Here is a 22,016-nt window from a genome sequence, read left to right as displayed (position 1 = left end):
ATTTTGGACTTTTGCATCAACTTTATGAAATAACATAATAATAACTAAACAACTACCTACCTATATTTTTAACTTGAAACTTACACTGTTCCTTAAGTTGAAGTGTACCTAACTTAAATTAAAAATGATCATCTCGATACGAATTTTATTTGTCGAGAAATTCGTGGACAAACATACATACAAACATACACTTATAAAATTAAGCACACGTGCTTGGAAGCCTCAATAATTCCTTTCTCCTTTTTTTTAAGTCGGTTAAAAATAAACGCTTACATTCATTTTATTTATTTATCAAGTCAAAACTCACTTGCGAATATTAATAAACGACTTACTGTGCTACACTTTGATACGCGTATCCTTTAAATCTTAACAAGTTATATTTATTAAAGTCAATTTCGAATTCAAAAACATCAGAAAGATTTCTCATATTTCATAATCGTGTTTTGGGGTGACTTTCGATTTTGTTTATATAGAAGATACTTTACTATCAAATAGCAAAAACAAAAACAGCTGTGTAACTGCCGTAGGATGCTGTCGGTAATTATTTGTATGCTTATGATCTCTAGTACTCATCTCCTAACATAGAGTATTTACGTAAATACAAGATATGTTTTTGAGGGACCTCTTAGCAGGGTCCAGACTGACTACTACATAATACTTACACAGTGTCCGCCAGAAGACACGAAGTCTTTCTTAGGCTTTTTTTTTTTATAAATAATAAACATAATAAATATTGGACAACATCACATACATTACTCTGATCCCAATGTAAGTAGCTAAAGCACTTGTGTTATGGAAATCAGAAGTAAACACGGTACCACAAACACCCAGACCCAAGACAACATAGAAAACTAATGAACTTTTTCTACATCGACTCGGCCGGGGATCGAACCCGGGACCTCGGAGTGGCGTACCCTTGAAACCGATGTACACACTACTCGACCACGGAGGTCGTCAAACGTACAATTATTACCTACAACAGTTACACGAGTTCAAACAAAGAACGAAAGGTATCTGTAATAGTTAATATCGAGTATTTGGGAATTTAAACATTTGATAATAATTCATTTAATAAATAATATTCGTTTACGAATATATTTTCATGTATAATTATTTATATTGTCTTAGTTTAATTGCTGAAATTTACTCTACAACTTAATAATGGCACTATAATTTAATCCCTAGTCGAGACAATAAGTGATTAGACTTTTCTGTCAAGAAATACTCAATAGCAACAGAAGTAAGGTAGTTGACAGTATTTCCGTGTCTCGACTATGATTTCGATCTGCGCAGTTGCCCTAAGATTGACCGCCGCGGTTGAAATTGACCAGGACAACATCGTATTTACTAAAAGGAATAATGTAACTACATATTCAAAGGGTTATAACATCTTAGTTTCTATGGTTAGAGGGGTTTTCACGATCTAAACGATGGTTCATATTTAAAATTTAATAATGTCAATGAACGGTGGTGTCTAATCGTAATCACAGGCACAAGGGACATAACATCTTAGTTCCCAAGGTTGGTGGCGCATAGGTGATGTAAGGAATGGTTAATATTTCTTACAGCGCCTTTGTCTATGGGCGGTGGTGACCACTTACCATCAGGTGGCCCATATGCTCGTCCGCCAACCTATGCCATAAAAAAAATCTACCAACCGTCATCCTTGGTTTTAACAAATCAAAGTTTTAACATCAGATTAAATTTTATTCGGAACTCGAGTGATCACGATTAAATCAATTTCTTAGACAATTATTGTCTTATAACAAAATGTTATTATTTTAATGGCGCCGTGATTATTTAATTGTGACAGAATACGGACTTAGAGTATTTAATTACTTTACATCCTGAATATTAAGTTGTAATTGCGGATGTACGTACAGACAACAAAACAAGTGTTATAGAAAATATTATTGATATGATATAGTATTCAGAAACTAATTATACAAGAATATTTGTTTGGGTAAGTACCACCCATTCATCAAATATTCTACCGCCAAACAGCAGTAATCTGTATTGTTGTGTTCCGGTTTGAAGGGTGAGCCAGTGTAACTTCAGGCACAAGGGACAACACACATCATCACAACATCTTAGTTCCCAATAGTGTTGCATATCGATAGTCCACTATCAATAGACTATCGATAGAGTGTCGATAGTTAAGGTGTTAGCGATTGTATTGATAGTCTATCGACAATATCGATAGTATCGATAGCTCCCCATGAGCAATACTATCGATAGTATTGCAAAAACCATTTATTTTAACCCAAACTATCGATAGTCCAAAACTATCGATAATATCGATAGTATCAATAGTATTGATCAAAACGATACTATCGATAGTACTATCGATATCCTGAATAGTTTTCGAGGTCAACTATCGATAGTCAAAGTATCGATAGTTCTGCAACGCTCGTTCCCAAGGTTGGAGGCGCATGGATGTATGGAAGGGGTAATATTTCTAGCGCTATTATTATATATAAGCGTAGCTTGCAATAATATTTAACAATTTGACTATTTAAACCTAGTTCTATAGACCCAGACCTAAAATTATTATAGTTTTAAAAGCGTCGGAAAAATATTGATCAAAATTTCGGCTACTGATTTGAACAGGCACAACTTTCTTCATAGTGAAGTGACGTGACAGCCTGTCACGAGGATATTCGGAGCTTATTCTATCAAGCAGATGCAATATCAGTTTGTGGATACACAAGCACTTGTAGAGGAGCACCGACGCATGTAGGTTTTCCTTTACAGTTGGTACCTGTATTGGACTAAATCAGCTAGGAATCACAGAATGGCTTAAAGAAATTCTGTGACTTAACCTAAGCCTTTGATTGTATACAACACGAAACATTTGGCTGATATAATATAATATAATAATTATACCACTACACAATTAACGAAAGGACGCTTGATTAATTACTGATTATATTATCTACAGACTTAAGCAATTAAGCCGATAGGAAATATTTATATTAGGTTCTCAGTTCATAATGTGGAGACCCCACAAGGGTCAATACTTGGGTCTTTTTCCTTATTAATTTATATAAATCGACTTAGGAATTGAATTTGTTTTAAAAATATGTACTAGTGTTCTAATGATGGTACTTCGTTAGTTTAAAAAAAAACAAAACAGGTACAGTGAGATGATAAGATAACAAGTAACTAAATTTTGTTTACTTATTTGAAGTTATAAAATTGGGTACTTGCAGTAAATTAGAAAGGTATGTTTGTAAGAGCTCATATACTTATCATATGGCAGTTTTATATTTAATATAATTTATAACTCCACATAAATGTAGAACATTAAGATTTCCATTTTGTGTATGTATGCTTTTAAAATCATTTGGATTAACCATTATGGACTGGTCGGTAAGCAAAAAAAGTAAAATTTACGGTTGGTGGAATACACATGTGGCAGAATTTCGTTGAAATTAGACACATGCATGTTTCCTCACGATGTTTTTCTTCACCGCCGAGCACGAGATGAATTATAAACATAAATTAAGCACATTAAAATTCAGTGGTGCTTGCCTGGGTTGAACCAGAAATCATCGGTTAAGATGCACGCGTTCTAACTACTGGGCCATCTCGACTTGACGAACCTAACTAACTATAACAATTGCAATTTAACTCACGTCCCCTAAATTTGACACCCAAATTGCTAATGATAGTAAATAAACAACTCTTAGGTCATAATTATTAAAGAGAAGAAGTCTAAGAATGCTTTAAAGAAGTATGCGTCGTACAGTATCTATTTGGTGGTGGGCTTTGAGCAAGCCCATTTGGATACGTACCACCGACTCATAATTTATTCTACCACCAAGCATCCATACGGCATTAATGTATATAGGCAGTGGCGACCACTTATTATTATCAGGCCTATTTACCCTACTTAGGTAGGCGACCTAAGCGAAATAGTTTCTATGACTCGGACTCCTAAATAGAAAGAGCTATAATATTCACTATGTTATATAAATATTAGAAGCAAATATTATAAAAACAACTTGATACTCCGCAAAGTTAATAATTCTTCTTGGGGGAAGGATTACGTTTCTATAGTAAAGTCTGCAGATATGTTTAAGTTTTAAAACGCATGTTAAAAATTAATATTAAGCAAGACATATTATGGAGTTAGTATTTTCTTTATTTCGAAGCAGGATATAATATACATATATATTTTTATTATGTTTTATTGATATCATATTTAACTATCGGAAACTATTAAAGAAGCAAATTTCTTGGCGGTTCAGCATTTATATGCTAAGCTGGTGATCATTTTAATATAATCTTATTAGACTAAAATTTAAAAGTGCTCGTAATCGGCTACTGAATGGAGTCATTTTTGATTTCGAAGTTATTATTGAAATAGCAAACCTTGCCACGCGTTACTATGGTTACGTTATACGTTGAATAATAATAATATAATCCTTAACGAAAAACCCATACAGAAACACGCTGAATATAATCGTACAAATTCCACGTCAAAAGATTCAGTGGTGTTTACGTGAGGTGCAAAAATATCAGTACAAAATAATAAGCAATATTTTTATGAAAATAGATTCATGTACTATAAAGTGACGACCTCCGTGGTCGAGTAGTGTGTATACCGGTTTTCATGGGTACGCTACTCCGAGGTCCCGGGTTCGATTTCCGGCCGAGTCGATGTAGAAAAAGTTCATTAATTTTCTACGTTGTCTTGGGTCTAGGTGTTTGGGGTACCGTCGTTACTTCTGATTTTCCATAACACAAGTGCTTTAGCTACTTACATTGGGATCAGTGTAATGTATGTGATGTCCAATACTTATTTAAAGTATATTGGGCTCTAACCTTGTATTATTTTGTAAAATATCATGTTCATTCAAAATAATATATTGTCCCGAATCCAGTTTTCTAAAATCCTAATTCTGAATTCATATATAACAACTAATAAATTATTTAGTTTAACACGTAATCAATCAACGCCTAGAGCTTGTTCTGACCATGTTTGTGTATAAATAAATGTCTGTTACACGCTTTCTATTAAACATGATAAGCTTACAGATCATTTGTTATATTGGTTGAAGTATTTTTATTATGTTGACAGGCAAAGTGTCTAATTTATTTTATCGCGTCATACATTTTTCTGATTTACATTTGTAACGTGATGAATGACGGTTTTTTTTACATGGTGGTACTCTGTGTGAGCCTGTCTGGTACGTATACCCACTCGTATATTCTACCGCCAAACATTAATACTTTGTATTGTTATGTTTTAGTTTGAAATTGGGTCTCCTCACGGTTGGTGGCGCATTGGTGATATATATATATATATATATATATATTTTTTTTTTTATGTGATAGGTGACAAACGAACAGGAGGCTCACAAAGTGACTACCACCGCCCATGGACATATGCAACACCAGGGTCTTGCAGAAGCGTTGCCGGCCTTTAAGGAAGCAGTACGTTCTTTTCTTGAAGGTTCCAAAGTCGTATCGGTTCGGAGAAACCGCCGGCGAAAGCTGCTTCCACAGAGTGGTTGTGTGAGACAGAAAATGTCTTAAAAATATAGATATGAGGGATGCTTCATATTTTTACAATACCAATGTCTATTGGTAAGGGTGGCTACCTACAGGTGGCCTTTTAGACATAAAAAAAACAATAATTAGACATAAAGAAGTGGTCTAGGGTAGTAATGTCCAAAAATCCATAGCGTCATGTTCATGAAATAATGCCCCTCACTTATATAACCAGCTGGGTCCTCGTGAAAATATGATTGGCTTGTATACAACAGATGCAAAAATCTTAGGTTGGGTGAAGTGTTCAGTTCAGTTTATTATGTCACATATAACATTTAACTTCAGCATCACACTGTACCTGTTTTTCTTAAGTAATGAAGTACCATCAGTAAAGCAATACTACACATGTTTATAGATAGAATACATTAGAAGTCATTTATACTCATTAGGAAGAAAAAAGTACCAACTATTGATCCTTGTGGGACCCCCATATTATGATCCTGATAAATATATTTTCTGTTGCGTCGATTGCTTAAGGTTAAGGTTTCATACTTTTGATGGTTGCTTGGTGGTAGCGTTTTGTGCTAGCCCGTCTGGGTACCACCCACTCATCAGATATTCTATCTGCAAACAGCGATACCCATTGTTGTTGTATTTCGGTTTGAAGGGTGAGTGAGCCAATGTAGCTATAGGCACAAGGGACATAACATCTTAGTTCTCAAGGTTGGTGGCACATTGGCGATGTAAGGAATAGTTAATATTTCTTACAGCGCCATATCTCTATGGGGGTGGTGACCACTTACCATCAGGTAAACCATTTGCTCGTCCGCCTACCTATATCATAAATAATAATAATATAACCAGTAAATAAATGAAGCGTCCTTTCGTTAATAATTATCAGCCAAGTATTTTGTGTTGTATACAATCAAATGCTTAGGATAAGTCACAGAATATCTCTAAGCCATTCTATGACTCCTAGCCGACTTTATAGACTTTATACTTTGTCCAATACAGATACCAACTGTTAAGGAAAACCTACATGTGTCGGTGCTCCTCTTCAAGTGCTTGTGTATCCACCAACCGATATTGGATCTGCTTGATACAATAAGCTCCGAACATCTTCGTGACAGGTTGTCACATACAGTAGTTGAAATTATTTAATATTTTTCTGACGCTTTTAAAACTATAATCATTTTATTATATTAGGTTTATAGTACTAGGTTTAAATAGTCGTTAAATATTATTGCAAGCTAAGGTGCAATTATATAAATTATTTAATTATTAACATTTTACTGAATTACTCGACAAAGTATTTTTAATATCTAATTTCTGAGAAATAATTACATTATTTAGTTGTTTAAATTTAAGTTTATCAGTAAATTTACTTAAATTTGATCTATAAAGACACAGCAATAGTTACCATATTTTTAAACATATTGTAAACAAACATTCGTTGGTCTTCTGTGTAGGTTTAAAGGGAATTCTGAAATCTTTGGTTTGAACCCCAGCTCAAGCTTAAAAGTTTTTTTTTTGTTTTCCGGGCAAGTAATCTTCAATAGCAACGCTGAGCTAACAATTTACAGAAAATTGGAAGTGTTTACTTTTATTTCTATTCTTTCCGGTTCTGTCGGATTGCCATTCCATCCGATTTACACATTTGGACACATAAAAAGTCCTGCGCATGGCTAGCCTTTGAAAGGTCTTAAGAAATACCGCCTTAGTTAGAATCGATCAGACAAAAACATCACCGTCATTTGGTAATTCATAACTTTAATCTGTTTTGAGTCAAGATAAGTCAGTGGCTTGATGAGAATATTAAGTGAATTAAATCACGGGTTGAATCCGGTCTGTATTTTGACGTGATTATTTTGAGTTGTAATATTTAATTTTGTGATCGACGATTTTTTTTTTTTTTATAGTAGAGGTGGCAAACGAGCAGGAGGCTCACCTGATGGAAAGTGACTACCACCATAACCATACAATGAGAAGATGTGCCACTCACACGTTTATCCAACAACACACATTGGAGCAGACATTCTCCTGATAAAGGTCTTAGCCCACCAGTATTACTTTTAAAGGCAGTGAGAGTTTTCTTCTTATAAATAATGCATATAAATAAAATACAATTTACGATCAATTTTCTATATACTTGTACGCAGTCAAGGTAATGTCGACGTTCACTGGCGGCGTGCACTGAGTGACAAGCGCGTATCGCATTTCAAATTATATGATTAATAACAATACCAATCATTCTATATCATAACTTGTCAAGTCGTGAACGATATTTCTTTCATATTTCACAATTATATTTGACATTGTGTAAAAGTTTTAACCTATATATATAGTGATACAATAATGGAACCTTGTCGTGCTGAGAGTCGAATCAGTTTGTATTTAATACATTTACGTCTTTTCCTATTCATTTTGTTAGGGGGGGGGGGAGGTGTTGTTGTTGATGATGTAGTTTTATCATTTTTTTTAAATGTTCGTGAGGACGTTATACATTATTATAAGAATTCTTGTTGAATGAATGAATGAATGTTATATTTTAATAGATGTTGACTTGGTGGTAGGGCTTTGAGCGAGCCTGTCTGTGTAGGTACGTATCCACTCAGTACCGCCAAACAACAAAACTTAATATTGTTATGTGCCGTTTCGAAGGGTAAGCACCCCAGTTAGTTCCCAAGGTTGGTGGAGCAGTGTTGGCCATTTTATATACCTATGTTACAAAAATAAAAGTCAAAATTTTAATTAATACTATTTTTGACATACTACATATTAGATTTGTGATTAGTACCATAAAATTGTCCGACGCATAACTAAATAATAATTTGATTTAAATTAATTTCGCTTTACATTTTTAAATAGGATTAAGCATAACAGTCTATGAGTACTATCTGTACTCTATCATAAAAGGTTGTCTTAAAGATCGCGAGTTTAGCGACCTGTTTCAGTATCTAATATTTTATTAATTAATAATTTCATTGCAATAAAGTTACTGACGAAGGCGCAACGAATACAATCTAATTTGTATTTTTTTGCTGTCTTACATTAGTCATCTCACGCACACCAAGATATCTCGTAAGCACCAACGTCACCCGTACTAATGCACGCTGATAATTTAACGTAGAATTTGATGGTGGTTTGGTAGCTTGTTGGGTAGGTATAGCTCGCTCATCACTCGCTCAGGGTTAGTGAACCAGTGTCACTATAGACACAAGGGACATAACATCTTAGTTCTCAAGGTTGTTGGCCCACTGGCGATGTATCGAAGGTTAAAAATTTCTTTGTCAATGTCAAAATTTTCAATGTCTATTGACAGTGGTGGTGAGTTGGAAAGTTACTTGGTAAACGATAATTGTAAAATTCACAATAATAAGCCAGAAACCAGTGGAATTTTTACTCTATTTTTGGCTATCTTTTTCAATCCTGGTATAAACTTTACATGTAAAGTATCCAAAGTATTCGAAGTCATTGTATGTCTTACTAATGGGATAAAGAGGTCAGCCCCTTTTGAGGAGGAGCTTGCATTTCTTTTCACTATCATGCTCTAATGCAGTTTAGTGGCAGAAGTTCATCCGACATGTTTCCTTACGAGTTTTACTTCTATGAGATGAAGAAAAAGAATATTTTAATGGTGACATTATAAGTAAAAGAAAATTCAGTAATACCTGCTCGAGTTTAAGCCCGTAAACTTGAGCTAAGCTTCCTGTGTTAACTTGGCTATAAAAATAAAGACTATGAACGTGTTAAAGAAATATATTATTGGCAGATTTTCACTTTAATCTTTTACGTGAGATGAAAGAATAGATCCAAAACAAATACTCCTCTCCTTAAATATAGTCATCTAGCTGTTTCGACTCCTCCTGGGTAGAATAAGGGTCTACATAAAATATACATCTCTATTGGTCGGCATATTATTTTCCGAAAACTTCAACAATCATCATATTCAGCCAATTTACACAAAATTTTAATGAATTATACGGTTTCCTCATGAATCACAACCACTAGATGGAACCAGATTCCGCCGGCGGTTTTTCCGAAGCGATACGACTTGGGAACTTTCAAGAAAAGAGTTTACTCATTCCTTAAATACCAACAATTTACCTGTGAGCCAGTCCATAAGTCGTGGTAGTCACTTACTAACAGGTGAGCCTCCTGCTCGTTTGGTACCTGTTCAAGTGAAGTGAAGTGATATCATGGCTGTGAAAAGAACATATTCTATTTTAGATAAAATTTCATATCTTCAACCAATATTCGTAATGTTATATATCAATTGAATTCGTTAACACTTATTAAGATTAAATAAAAAAGACTGTAGGCGGTCAATTGATCGCCTCGCTTTTCCACCTTAACTAATATTGTAAGCGCGAAATTGAGTTTGTTTAATTGTCTGTTATGTTTAACCGACCTCAAGGACGATGGGTAGATGAAAGAAAAGAAAATGCTCGAACAGACTGGATAAAGAAAGCACAGATAAGGAAACCTTGGACTGTTTGAGATACAGGGTAACCGAATAATTCTAAATAAATATATTCTTATGTTTTTACTGTTCTGTGGATATTAAGGAAATTAAAAAAGGGCTTATTATTGTTATATCTGACGTCGTAACTACTAACCCGATTATCATGATTTTTTGCGCTTTCAGGGTTACAGAAACGTAGAGAATGTACCTAACATTTGAACTAACCACTCCCAAGAATGCAAAACGAAATATCTTTATGTGTATATAGACTTTTAGATAACTACTACTGCATCTTTACTTTATTATATTCGAATTGAATTTAATGGATTATTTCTCTATGAAAATGAATAAATTGTGTTATGTTAATTCTAAAAGGTATTTAATTGATTTCATTAATATCATGAATTTATCAATGATTTTTGTTTACAACATTAACAGCCTGTAAATTTCCAACTGCTGCCAAGTCTCCCTTTGAGGAGAAGGTTGGGAGCATATTCCATCACGCTGCTTCAATGCGGGTTGGTGGAATACATATTTGGCATAATTTCGTGAAATTAAACACATGCAGGTTTCCTCACGATGTTTTCCTTCACCGCCGAGCACGAGATGAATTATAAACACAAATTAAGCACATGAAAATTCAGTGATGCTTGCCTGGGTTTGAACCGGAAATCATCGATTATAATTCACTTCTAACCACTGAGTCAACACGACTCCTCAGCAATAAATTTTATAAATCTTCGCCAGTCGTTTACATAACACGTCACACTTGTGCAAATCAATGTCCACGAGCAATATATTGTTAAACATGTGTTTATGGTTGTTCAATCAATAATTTGGACTATTTCGATTTGACTGAATTTACCAGCAACACGAGCAATTAAATTTCCCTCGCTGTGGTCGTTTCTGGAATCTTTGAACATGACTTCCATTCTATCTTTATGAAATTATAAACACTGCTTTAGAAGGACGGCAACTAGCATGGCCTGTTGTTATACGCTCTACTCAGGTGCGGACAGTTGATTCTCGTCCCTCGAGGAGAGCACAAAGCAAGGCGAAACAGGACACAGAACCGCGACAGCGTTTGCGTGAATTGAAACGTTACCGTAGCCTCTCCGATGCCTGAAGAACGAAGGAGGACACCCCCCCCCCCTCCCTGAAATCAGATATCTTTGATAAAATTGCATGATACAATTACAATAGGTTTCACAACATAACGCATCAAACAAAATTTCAAATCTGAATAAACAGTTCCGCTTCTCCTTGGATACATTTTTTCGGTCGTATATTAAAATTATACTGTCTGTGGTTTCTACACGACGGACAAACGCAACGTTTATAGTTCATATTAACATTTATCATAATTCTTATAATAATTCTACAATCTTTAAATCTAAATCTCTATGCAAAGCAGATCTAGCTTCTGCATTAACTTCCTGTCTGACATAATACTGTTTAAAATTGCAGGCTGATTATCACATGTATGTATATACAGGGTGTTATAATAAAATAGATTTGTATAATCATTTGATATTTATAATATTGGTATGTTAACCTTTATTTTTCTTTTGTGATGTAAAAAATAAAATTAGTTTCCAAGTGAAATAATAGCATTTGTAATTTCAGATTTTTTTATTTCGGAAAAAAAATCTTTGTGGTGTCGAATATATTTGCGTCATTCCTTTAAATGTTAACCGTCGCAATAGTATACACAATCCTTTTGAGTATCTGACTCCTCTCTCTTTAACTGGATATTGAGCAGGAAATCTTTTGACATTTGACACGCAGATCATCTAAGTTCAGCAGTACAAAAAATTGTAGTCCACCTTTATGTTAAAATATCATCCATCTAAAGACTATGTAAGTATTTTTTTGCGTGAAATTTTCTATAGATGCTATCAAAGTAAATATTTCATGATTGATTTTGAATGCAACGTTTTTATTTGTAACGTTTTTGACACGAACAGATATAATAGCTATAATTCCTGTTACGATCGGTTTTATATAATATCAAACAAAAATAACACCGATTACATTTAAAAAAAAAAAAACATTTTTTTTAATACACGCCGTATAATCGCAAAGGACGACCGATTCAGATCACGATTATTCTATGGTGATGTCACTTCATTGTTGTACATAGTAGGTGCTTATGAGACAATGCTTCATATGTAGAAACGAGGTTAATTGCTTTTACTTTGTCCCATACCCTTGCTGGACCATTATGATGGTCTTTGGTATGTGAGGAAATATAGAAGTATATATGTAAAGATATACCTACAGTATTTACATTTTTATTATGTGCCAAGTTCGTTATTTTCTAAACAACAAAGATTTGGTAAATTTAAGACACCATGTATAATAAATAATTTTTATTGATACAAAAATATTCATCATTATTTATTTCGTAAACGAAATACGAACTTTGCATATTTATGAGTAATTAAATACGTAGATAAATAACAAATTACTTAGGTACTGTACTTATTCCCAATTCTTCTTCTTCTTCTTCGAGTGCCACTCCGACTAGCGAATGTTGGCAGTCAGCTTTGAATACTCCTTCTTGTTCTTTATTCCTAATTAATAATTTATATATCTAATAAATAATAACAGAGAGTTTCTTTATCAAATTAAATATATGTTTCCTATTATTATAATAATATAGAGCAATGTATTATAATAAATAGTTACGTGCCACGGTCACATAAAGGGGTTGAAAGAGTTGTGGAGAGGGTGTTAGACGGTATGAGAGAGTGTCACGCCGTTTGCTGTCACGGCAGAATCGGTCTTAACTCGCCAACCTGCCGGCACAGACCAGTGACTACGTGTCGAAGGTATCACTTGTCACAGCTACAAAGATACCATTGAAAATCAGCGGTTGGAATTCAACTTGGACGCTGAATGGTACACCAATGTTGGACACGATTGCTGTCATTGCTTCTCAAGTCTCCTTTTTTCTCCGTCTCTTTATTGTTGTGGTTTTTTTTTTAAATTAAGTATTTATACTTTATTTCTTGTGAGGTTTGTTAATACGCTTTTTCAATTGTGCCTTGTCTTAAATAGAGTATTTTTTGCTTCTTTTATTTAAAGATAATTCAGTCGAAGATTTTCGCCCGCTCGTGCTATCCGGCGACATGTCGACGGCATGTCCGCAACTGGCGTACGTGCGTCAATTGCTCGGCGACACTCGAACCATCTCTACATATATAAAAAACAAAGTCGCTTCCCGACGTCTGTACGCTTAAATCTTTTGAACTACGCAAAGGATTTTAATGCATTTTCTTTAATAAGCAGAGCGATTTAAATGGAAGGCATATTGTATTATAGATAAGGCGAGAATTTCAACTTTCCTAGCCTAGAACATTTTTTTTTTATGTTTGTTGTTATATATAGAATAGAGTTATATATAGAACCTTATTGTACCCGTGTGAAGCCGGGTCAGATAGCTAGTGGTAATTATAAAATGGCAAAAGAAGTTGCATACCTCACACCTGAAGGTATTCCAACTCGTAACGAGATATGAATCCACCGACTCCCTCGCCGACAATTTAGACTTCTCGAAAAAAAAAAAGATTTTATTTGAATAATCAGCTAACAAGATTGTATAATGATAATTATAAAAATCTCCCAAGTTTAAATTGAATATAAATATATTGTGACTTAGTTTTGATCAAACTTGTATGTTTTTAATGAGATTGCATTGTTAAATATGTTTTATAATTAATTTAAAAACTTGTTAAGATATTTTGATATATAAATATAAGTACTAGTTTCACAATACAAACAAAAACACAACAATACTAAGAAGTATTGCTGTTTGGCGGTAGAATATTAGATGAGTGGGTGGTACATACCCAGACGGGCTTGCACAAAGACCTACCATCAAATGAAAGAGTAAAGGTGTACAAGAATGATTAATCTATTAAATCCAAAACACAACAAAGTACGAATGTAGGGAAACAAAACAAATACCTAACTGTCAAAATAACTATATGATAAAATCTAATGAAATATCTTAATATATAAATAAATGTATGTCAAATTTATTTTACTTAAAATTAAAATAAATGAATTAATTTTAACTTGATATCGATTTTGCCTATTAAACGAACCTCTTCTTAATGGAAACATTCGCCTTGTGTAGAAATTGTAATTATTACTCAAATGGCGATATTTATATTCTAAAATTGGAAAACGATCGAAACGATAAAAAAAAAACACGGAATATAAGTTGACAAGATCAGAATCGGATATTGACGTCCAGAAAATTCGAATGTACGGAGTTTTTAATTGTAACGATTCTTGTTTTAAAACGTTGTACGAGTTTTAAATAAAGCAAACGTATTCTGTATTCCATTCAAATGAATAAAAACGTGTTTTAAGTCTCGTACAGAACTGCCAATATTTGTATACCAATTTATGTTTATTTGTATATTGGTACAAATAATCATGAAAATTCAGCATGGGATATTTTATAATGAACTAGTACCTTAAGTCTAAATCCTCCTCGGTGTTCCCTGAGAACTGCAATATGACCTTTTTGAATCGAGGCTTAAGAACAATATTTTTCGGAAAGCTTGGCAGTGCCTTTGGCCTTGCTGATGCTCATGGTGACGGCGACCTCTCACCATCAGCTTTTGCTTGGAAATACCACTGGGCTCACTCTATCGCTAATTTTATCTCTCTCATGGCCTGATAGAAACGCAAGACCTCTGGAAAAATATCAGGTAAATTACCTTACGTGCTTCCGGCAATCTAAAATTTAAACTTACTATAATAATAATAATAATAATCATTTATTTCAGACCATAATTTACATAGATCCATATAGTGTTAGTAAAAATAAATTAATTAATCTTAATACCTAAATTGGTTAGTAAGTTCACAAAAGCAATTTTACTTAATTATTTATGTATGACAAATTTTTTTTTTAAAACTAATTTTAAACTACACTAAACTATAGACTTAACTTCTGCCATATAAGCAATTAGACCACTTAGGTTGTTCTCGGTCAGCTATCGTAACCAATAACTAACATTTATCTTTGATTAACCTTCAATTACTAGTCGTTTTATGAAATATCCAGTATGTGTCAGACTAACGCTAACCAATCGCGTATACCAAAGTTTTAATAGGTTACAAGATATTGCTCTTTAGAAACGATTTCGAAATCAATATAAACTTCATTCAAGTAAACTCTTACAGTATTAATATATAAACATTAAACTAAAACCGGTACAGAATGTGAATCGCAATAATAATAATTACGCTGGAAATCTCGATATTTGAATTAATTTTGCAATTTATTTTGTGATATTTCGTAATCGAGTTTTATGTTTTCATAATCGCCATAATTAGCCAAACGCAATCAGGTCGCACCACATTTTTCGGTTCACCTTACTTTCCTTTTTAGAACTCACCTGCTCCGACATCATACAGTCCTTCGACTCAGTGTCTAGTGTCAGTGACTAGTCCATTGAAAATCAGTAAGTTATATCGGTACTACGCTCTAGTTAGCTATATCGGTAACTCCAGGTCTTCAAATGAACTCCAAGCATATACATATATCACGGTAAACATGAATTTGTTTGTGTGATTATGTATTTTTTTTAACTTTTATGAAGGCCCCTTGAAATAAAAGTATCATCTGTTGCCCGCCGGGGCCCCGTTGGATTAGGGGCCCCATGCTACATCGGTATAGCTACGCTACTGTGGTTCAGTTCCAATGACAATGCATTTTTATGATAAGCATATACTGGTTCTTAACCCAGAATTGTCTTTAGACGTAGGAATTACTTCCTCAACATAACAGCATAACCTGCTGTATTTTAATAATTATATGAATATTATTTTTCTAGTAATGTAATTAAAAAAGTAAATTGTATATTTTCAATATTAGACCTACGACGGACGAGCTCAACGTGGTATTTCATACAATCATTACATTTGCTGTGAAAATATTTAATAGAAACATATTTGAAACGCGATTAAAACATTAGTGAATTCTTCATTAAATTGAATTTTTATTGACGGTTAATATAAAATGGATCACATAGTCCAAGGACATGTTGTACTAGACAACGATTTATTTATTTCATTACATGTATTCTATAAGTATTAAATTTGATATTAGTAAAAAGCAATCATAAAAATTAATACGTAACACAGGACGTTAGATTTGCAAGTGATGTGATCCTGATTGATTTTGCCTAGGTTGACAATTATCAACGGATTAGACTTCGAGCTATAGCGCAGAAGTGTATGCAAAAACACAGGCGCCCTTCCTGTCCCCCCAATCGCCACGTTGATTATTATTCAATGGAACGGCAATCCGTCATGAGGGAGTTATTTCATAACGCGAATCGCTTTACGGAAAACAGGTTCCAATTTTTGACAATTTCTTGGCAAAAAAACTCAAAACATTTTTTTGGTTACTGTAGCCTAACAGTTATTAGGCTACACATGCTATTTGACAACTAGATATAGCCCAGAATACAAGTAATAATAGCACACACACACAGTCCTCGTGACAGTACAAGTAAAAAACATAAACTGTCTCGTGCGTTAGTTTACTATTCGCCAATTGAGAGCATCTAGCTGGCGGCCTTGAGGTTATATGGTAATTGCTATTAACATCACAAAGGGACCGCGCACAGACGCGACTGAGATGCAACGCAATATTTGCGTAATCACCGATATTTAAATGTGGAACGATCAAATATATTGTGCATAAATACTACATTAGCAAATTATATTATACAAAACATTAAAAGGCTTGTTTGAACGATAAATAGTTTTTAATTAATTTTCGCAGATTGTCATACAGTTTATACGAAACTCAATTTAAAAATTTGTCAGTCTATTCTGTAAGAACTCGAAACTCACCGTCGAACACGAACTTGAAATGTCAGAATGTGATATACGACATTGACTATAAAAAATCGACTTATAAGATACACGTATCAAGATGGCGTATCACTGTAAGTTTGTCAATATTTCACGAGTGAGATACGAAGTGTATTCTTACAGAATCGTACTTAGTACAGACTAATAAATAAGAATATTTGTAATTTCTAATCCAAAACTGCTAAACCTATATACATAAAACTTGTACTAGCTCGTTTTGGTAAACGTTAATCATATAAGAAGCTACGCTTCGCAGTTTCAATTCAATTTCCTTTAGGTAAGGCTGCTTGACACCTAAATTATTTAAAAAAAAAATCATGTTCTTGTAATTAAAATTCTAAATTAAATACGTTGAAATTAGACAAATGCAGGTTTCCTCACGATGTTTTCCATCACCGCCGAGCACGAGATGAATTATAAACACAAATTAAGTACATGAAATTTCAGAGGTGCTTGCCTGGGTTTGAACCCGAAATCATCGGTTAAGATGCACGCGTTCTAACAACTGGGCCATCTCGGTTTGGGCCTTAGGTTCAGTTAGTTATAAATAAAGATAGAATCATTGTGTAGAATGTGTGGACATAACATACCCATTCTTTAAGTATTATTTTTGAACTGGTAAATATGACATCGTCGAAAATGCGTAGCTCTTTGTAATTGGACCAATGGCATCGATCAACGGTTGTTCGATTAGTGTGGAAGCACTCTTAGTCAACACTAACACATATTTAAACAAGTCATAAAAAAAAAAATAAACAATTATTACGGAATACATAATAAATATTAAAAAGAACGAAGGAATAATATACGAATTTATAGAACGTCTAGCATTGCGATTTCTCGAAGCACAGCAAACCAAAAAAGAAAATGTTAATACGCTGAAACGAAACACGCTTTGTTCAAAATTTTAACATTCTGTAGTCGAATAAAAACTTTATTCCACTTAAAATTATTTCGTTTATCCAAAGTATGTCAAGAGAAGATATGTAAGTAATTGTCATTTCATATTTATATTAAAAATAAAATATACTCTATTACAATAAGTTTACGAGTAGTTTTGTCGGATATTTATCATTGAAGGTTCTTATGACCTGCCAATTTTACGGGTAACTACGGCTTGGTGTATTGTAGATAAAAATAACAGCCTGCCATTGTTTCACTATTGTGATAAGGCCTCTATTCCTTTTGAGGATAAGGTATTTGGCAATTATTACACCAGGCTTCTTCATGGCAGATTTTCTCCCAGAGCATGCAATCTGCACTTACTTAAAATGGATCCTTCTTCCTTCCTTCCAGCATAAGATCATAAGATCAAGAGTGATGATCTCGCGCTTCCGCTTATTTAAGACAAATATTTGAGTTCCTATATTTTAAAAAAAGAAACAAAGATCTGCTAAATTTCCAACTTCTTTACTGCTGGCTTTTTCTGAAAACCTCTTGGCAGAAAAACTCAACATCCTAATTTTACTCGAACTCAAAACCTCAAGATCAATGATTGTATAAGCCAGCCAATGAGCAATGTGATAGACTATAGCATCGATCTATTTTTTCAAGTTTGCTACCAATACTGTTTGGTCTACTAGTCCATCGGCTACGAAGCAATCACCAGGTAACTTATCACAAAAAATCAGTACTTCGTATAACTGTGCTGGATCGAAGGGTGAGGGCACCAGTGTAATTACATGCACTAAGGCCTCTTCTCTTAGATTTTATGGTTGACGGCACATTCAAGGTGAAAGGATTGCGTGAATTCCATACGATGCCTGTGGCTATGGGCTATCAAATATAGCCTCGTCTGTTTGTCTAAGATAAAAATATATGGTACGTAAAATTTGTCCATTAAATTTTAGCGAATCATGTTAATGTGTTTAGAACTATTTATATTTTAATTTTATATTTGCATTTGTAATTGCAAATGTATAAATAACACCTTCAGGGACAGTAGGTACACTGGACACAATAGCGAAGAAATCATCAAAACGTCTATATGCGTCTGTTGTCCCAGAGTATGTAAACATGAAACAAATGCAAGAATTATTAAAAAGTACTCATTATAATCACTGTCAAAATATTATTTGTTCAAGACTCTTAGTAAAATTGTCAATATGCACTATAATAATCACGTTACGTCATGTTAAGAGCCGAGATGGCCCAGTGGTTAGAACGCGTGCATCTTAACCGATGATTTCGGGTTCAAACCCAGGCAGGCACCACTGAATTTTCATGTGCTTAATTTGTGTTTATAATTCATCTCGTGCTCGACGGTGAAGGAAAACATCGTGAGGAAACCTGCATGTGTCTAATTTCAACGAAATTCTGCCACATGTGTATTCCACCAACCCGCATTGGAGCAGCGTGGTGGAATATGCTCCATACCTTCTCCTCAACGGGAGAGGAGGCCTTAGTTCAGCAGTGGGAAATTTACAGGCTGATTATGTTTATGTATGTCATGTTGTATCATGTCGTGTTAAATTGAATAAAAGTAACTACTGGTTGGGAATATCATCATCATCATCATCATCCTTATCCTAATTTTACTTGGAGTCGGCGCAGCATGTCTTCTTCTTCCATAATTCTCTATCTGACGTCATCTCACAAGTAACATTCCAGCCATATCGTCTTTCACACAATCCATCCGTCGTTTCTTTGGTCGTCGCCTACCTCTATATCCATCCACATCCATTCTCAAGACCTTCCTCACAACATGGTCCTCATTCATCCGCATAACATTCGACAAAATATTGAAATGCAAAATTTAAAATTGTGTGTGTGTCAAAGGCTTTAATAAAACGAATGATATCTTAGATAATCACATATCTTGGCAAGAAAACAATCGCCTCCAAGCCGTTTTAAATAGAAATATGAAAAAATTACATCGTAAATACAATTGCTAAGTAAAAAGAAAAGCTCCGCTGAATTTCTTTTGCCGGGTCTTCTCAGGTCTGAGGTGTTTCTTTCCGAACCGGTGGTAGAATTTTATTAACTTCTAACCACTGGGCCATCTCGGCTCATATATATTATATATATATTTATACAGGAACTGATTGTTATGTGCGTTGCTAAAGCATTCGTGAGTTGTTCTGCGTAGTTTCACCCGCGAAGGTTATTGCTCCAAAAAATCACAAGATTTTTATATAGCTACGCTAGAATAGTCTGTCCTTCAACATTATATTTTATGTTGACCCTTCGACGCGTAACTGGAATAAGTATATCAACCAACGTCAGTTCATTCTTATATTTTACATGTTTCTGATATTATACGTGTAGCTTAAATGAGGTGACATTTTTTAAATCTAAGTGAGTCTGAAAACGAAATAGACATATTAAATGTAACCAATTTTAAATATATTTTAACCATTGATCCGGTAAATGTTCGAAGAAGTGAATACAGCGTGATGGATGACTACAGCTGGTGAGTACATTGAACTTTCCGCTTTTGAGAGCGATGCGCTTGTCCATTGTCATTCGATACTTGATACAAGGATGGGAGGTGAATGACACTTCTTTTTTTAAATGATAGTGACTTTGATACACATTGCCAAGCAAATTATAAGCGTAATACGAGCTTTACGCTATTAAGACGCTTAATTGCTTTAAAATATATTATACTAGCTTAACCTGCAGCTTTACCCGCGCGAAATTAGGGGTGGTGTTTCATAAAATCCGTTCTTAGCGAATGTCTTCACTTTATAAGGAACCTATCTGCCATATTTGAGATTAGAGATGATTTATTTCCCATTAAGAACAAAGTTCACTTACATAGGAAACTTAAACTAGTAACATAATAATAAACATATATATAGTTAATGGTGACCTTATTTATACAAACATTCAAGTATAATTACAAAGTTTGACAGTATGTTTTTAATTTAGCCTTAAATTTCAAAAAAGATTTTTCGTTAAATATTTCTTTCGGTAGATTATTGTACATTAGCGCTCCCTCAAATTGTATAGTTTTGTTACCATAATGTTTAGTTCTAGACTTAGGTATTTGTAATTTATGTATATTTCGTGTATAGTATTTATTTCAAGTTTTTAGGTGTTATATTTCCAGAGATTTCGTGATTGGCACTGTATGAAATATTAATCAACAACTATTCCTTAGATCGTCAATCATTCACTAATGGTACTATGATGGTACATCCCTAGTTACACTGGTTCATTCACCCTGCAAACCGTAACACAACAATACTAAGCTGTTTGAAAGAATATATAAGGAATGGGTGGTACCTACCCGGGCTTGCATATACCTAGGTAGCTATACAAACGCACACTAGTACACAAACACACATAGAAGCTTGTAACCTTGTGCGTACTCAGTCAAGTTTAGATCTATTTAGAGTTTTATTAAAATAAACTTAACATAATTTGTAACTATAATTTGTAATTTTTGGAACGATGTTTTATGTTGTTAACAGTAGAGTGAACTGGCATAAACGGTTACGTAAGAAAGAAGCATGATGCCCCCCCCAAGGTGAACTTTCCCTCTCATTCCTTCTTCTCTATCTCTTTCTATTTAAACGGTTTTAAATAATATTATTTTGTGTTTTTGTCATAATTCACGCGGACTTTTTTATTCTAATTTTATTTCTTATCATTTAAGTATTCAAACGTTTTTGATTTATTTCATTGTCTGTTATTTGATCACTATAATAAACGTGAAAGTAACTCTGTCTGTTACCTCTTCTACGGACGTAGTTTGAGTCTCGACGAAGAACAAAGGCTATTTTTAATTCACACCTCGATATAGGTAAGGTTTTATGAATTTCGCGCGGGTAAAACCGCAGGTTTAACTAGTACATAACATGTAGTGACAGCAACTTTATTCCAACTCGGTATGCTACGGCTCCTCTGTTAATTTTTGCTGTCTTTGCTAAGTCATCTTGTAACCTCATGTGACACTAACCCATACTAATGCACGTCGATAATAAAATTAAACGTGGAGGGGCGCGGCTTCCTAAGCAACCTAGAGTTAGAACTAGGCCGTTTATGCCAGTTCACTCTACTGTAAACAAGATAAAACATCGTTCCAAAAATTACAAATTATAGTTACAAATTATGTTAAGTTTATTTTAATAAAACATAAATAGATCTAAACTTGACTGAGTACGCACAAGGTTACAAGCTTCTATGTGTGTTTGTGTAC

The 22,016-nt window shown here is 34.0% G+C and overlaps 1 long non-coding RNA gene across 1 annotated transcript in view; it reads right to left on the bottom strand.

Annotated features, from left to right (window-relative positions):
- Positions 1-727: 727 nt before the first annotated feature.
- The window catches only part of LOC135194173 (uncharacterized), a 185,571-nt gene continuing 164,282 nt past the window's right edge, over positions 728-22,016 (bottom strand). The window contains exon 2 of the long non-coding RNA XR_010309694.1: positions 728-859. This is a non-coding gene — a long non-coding RNA (uncharacterized LOC135194173). The remainder of the gene's footprint in view (positions 860-22,016) is intronic.

The sequence above is a fragment of the Vanessa tameamea genome, chromosome 26 (genome assembly GCF_037043105.1).
Source record: "Vanessa tameamea isolate UH-Manoa-2023 chromosome 26, ilVanTame1 primary haplotype, whole genome shotgun sequence".
Taxonomy (NCBI): Eukaryota; Metazoa; Arthropoda; class Insecta; order Lepidoptera; family Nymphalidae; genus Vanessa; species Vanessa tameamea.
Note: the sequence above shows the minus strand (reverse complement) of the source record. Positions and strands in the feature narration are given on the sequence as shown.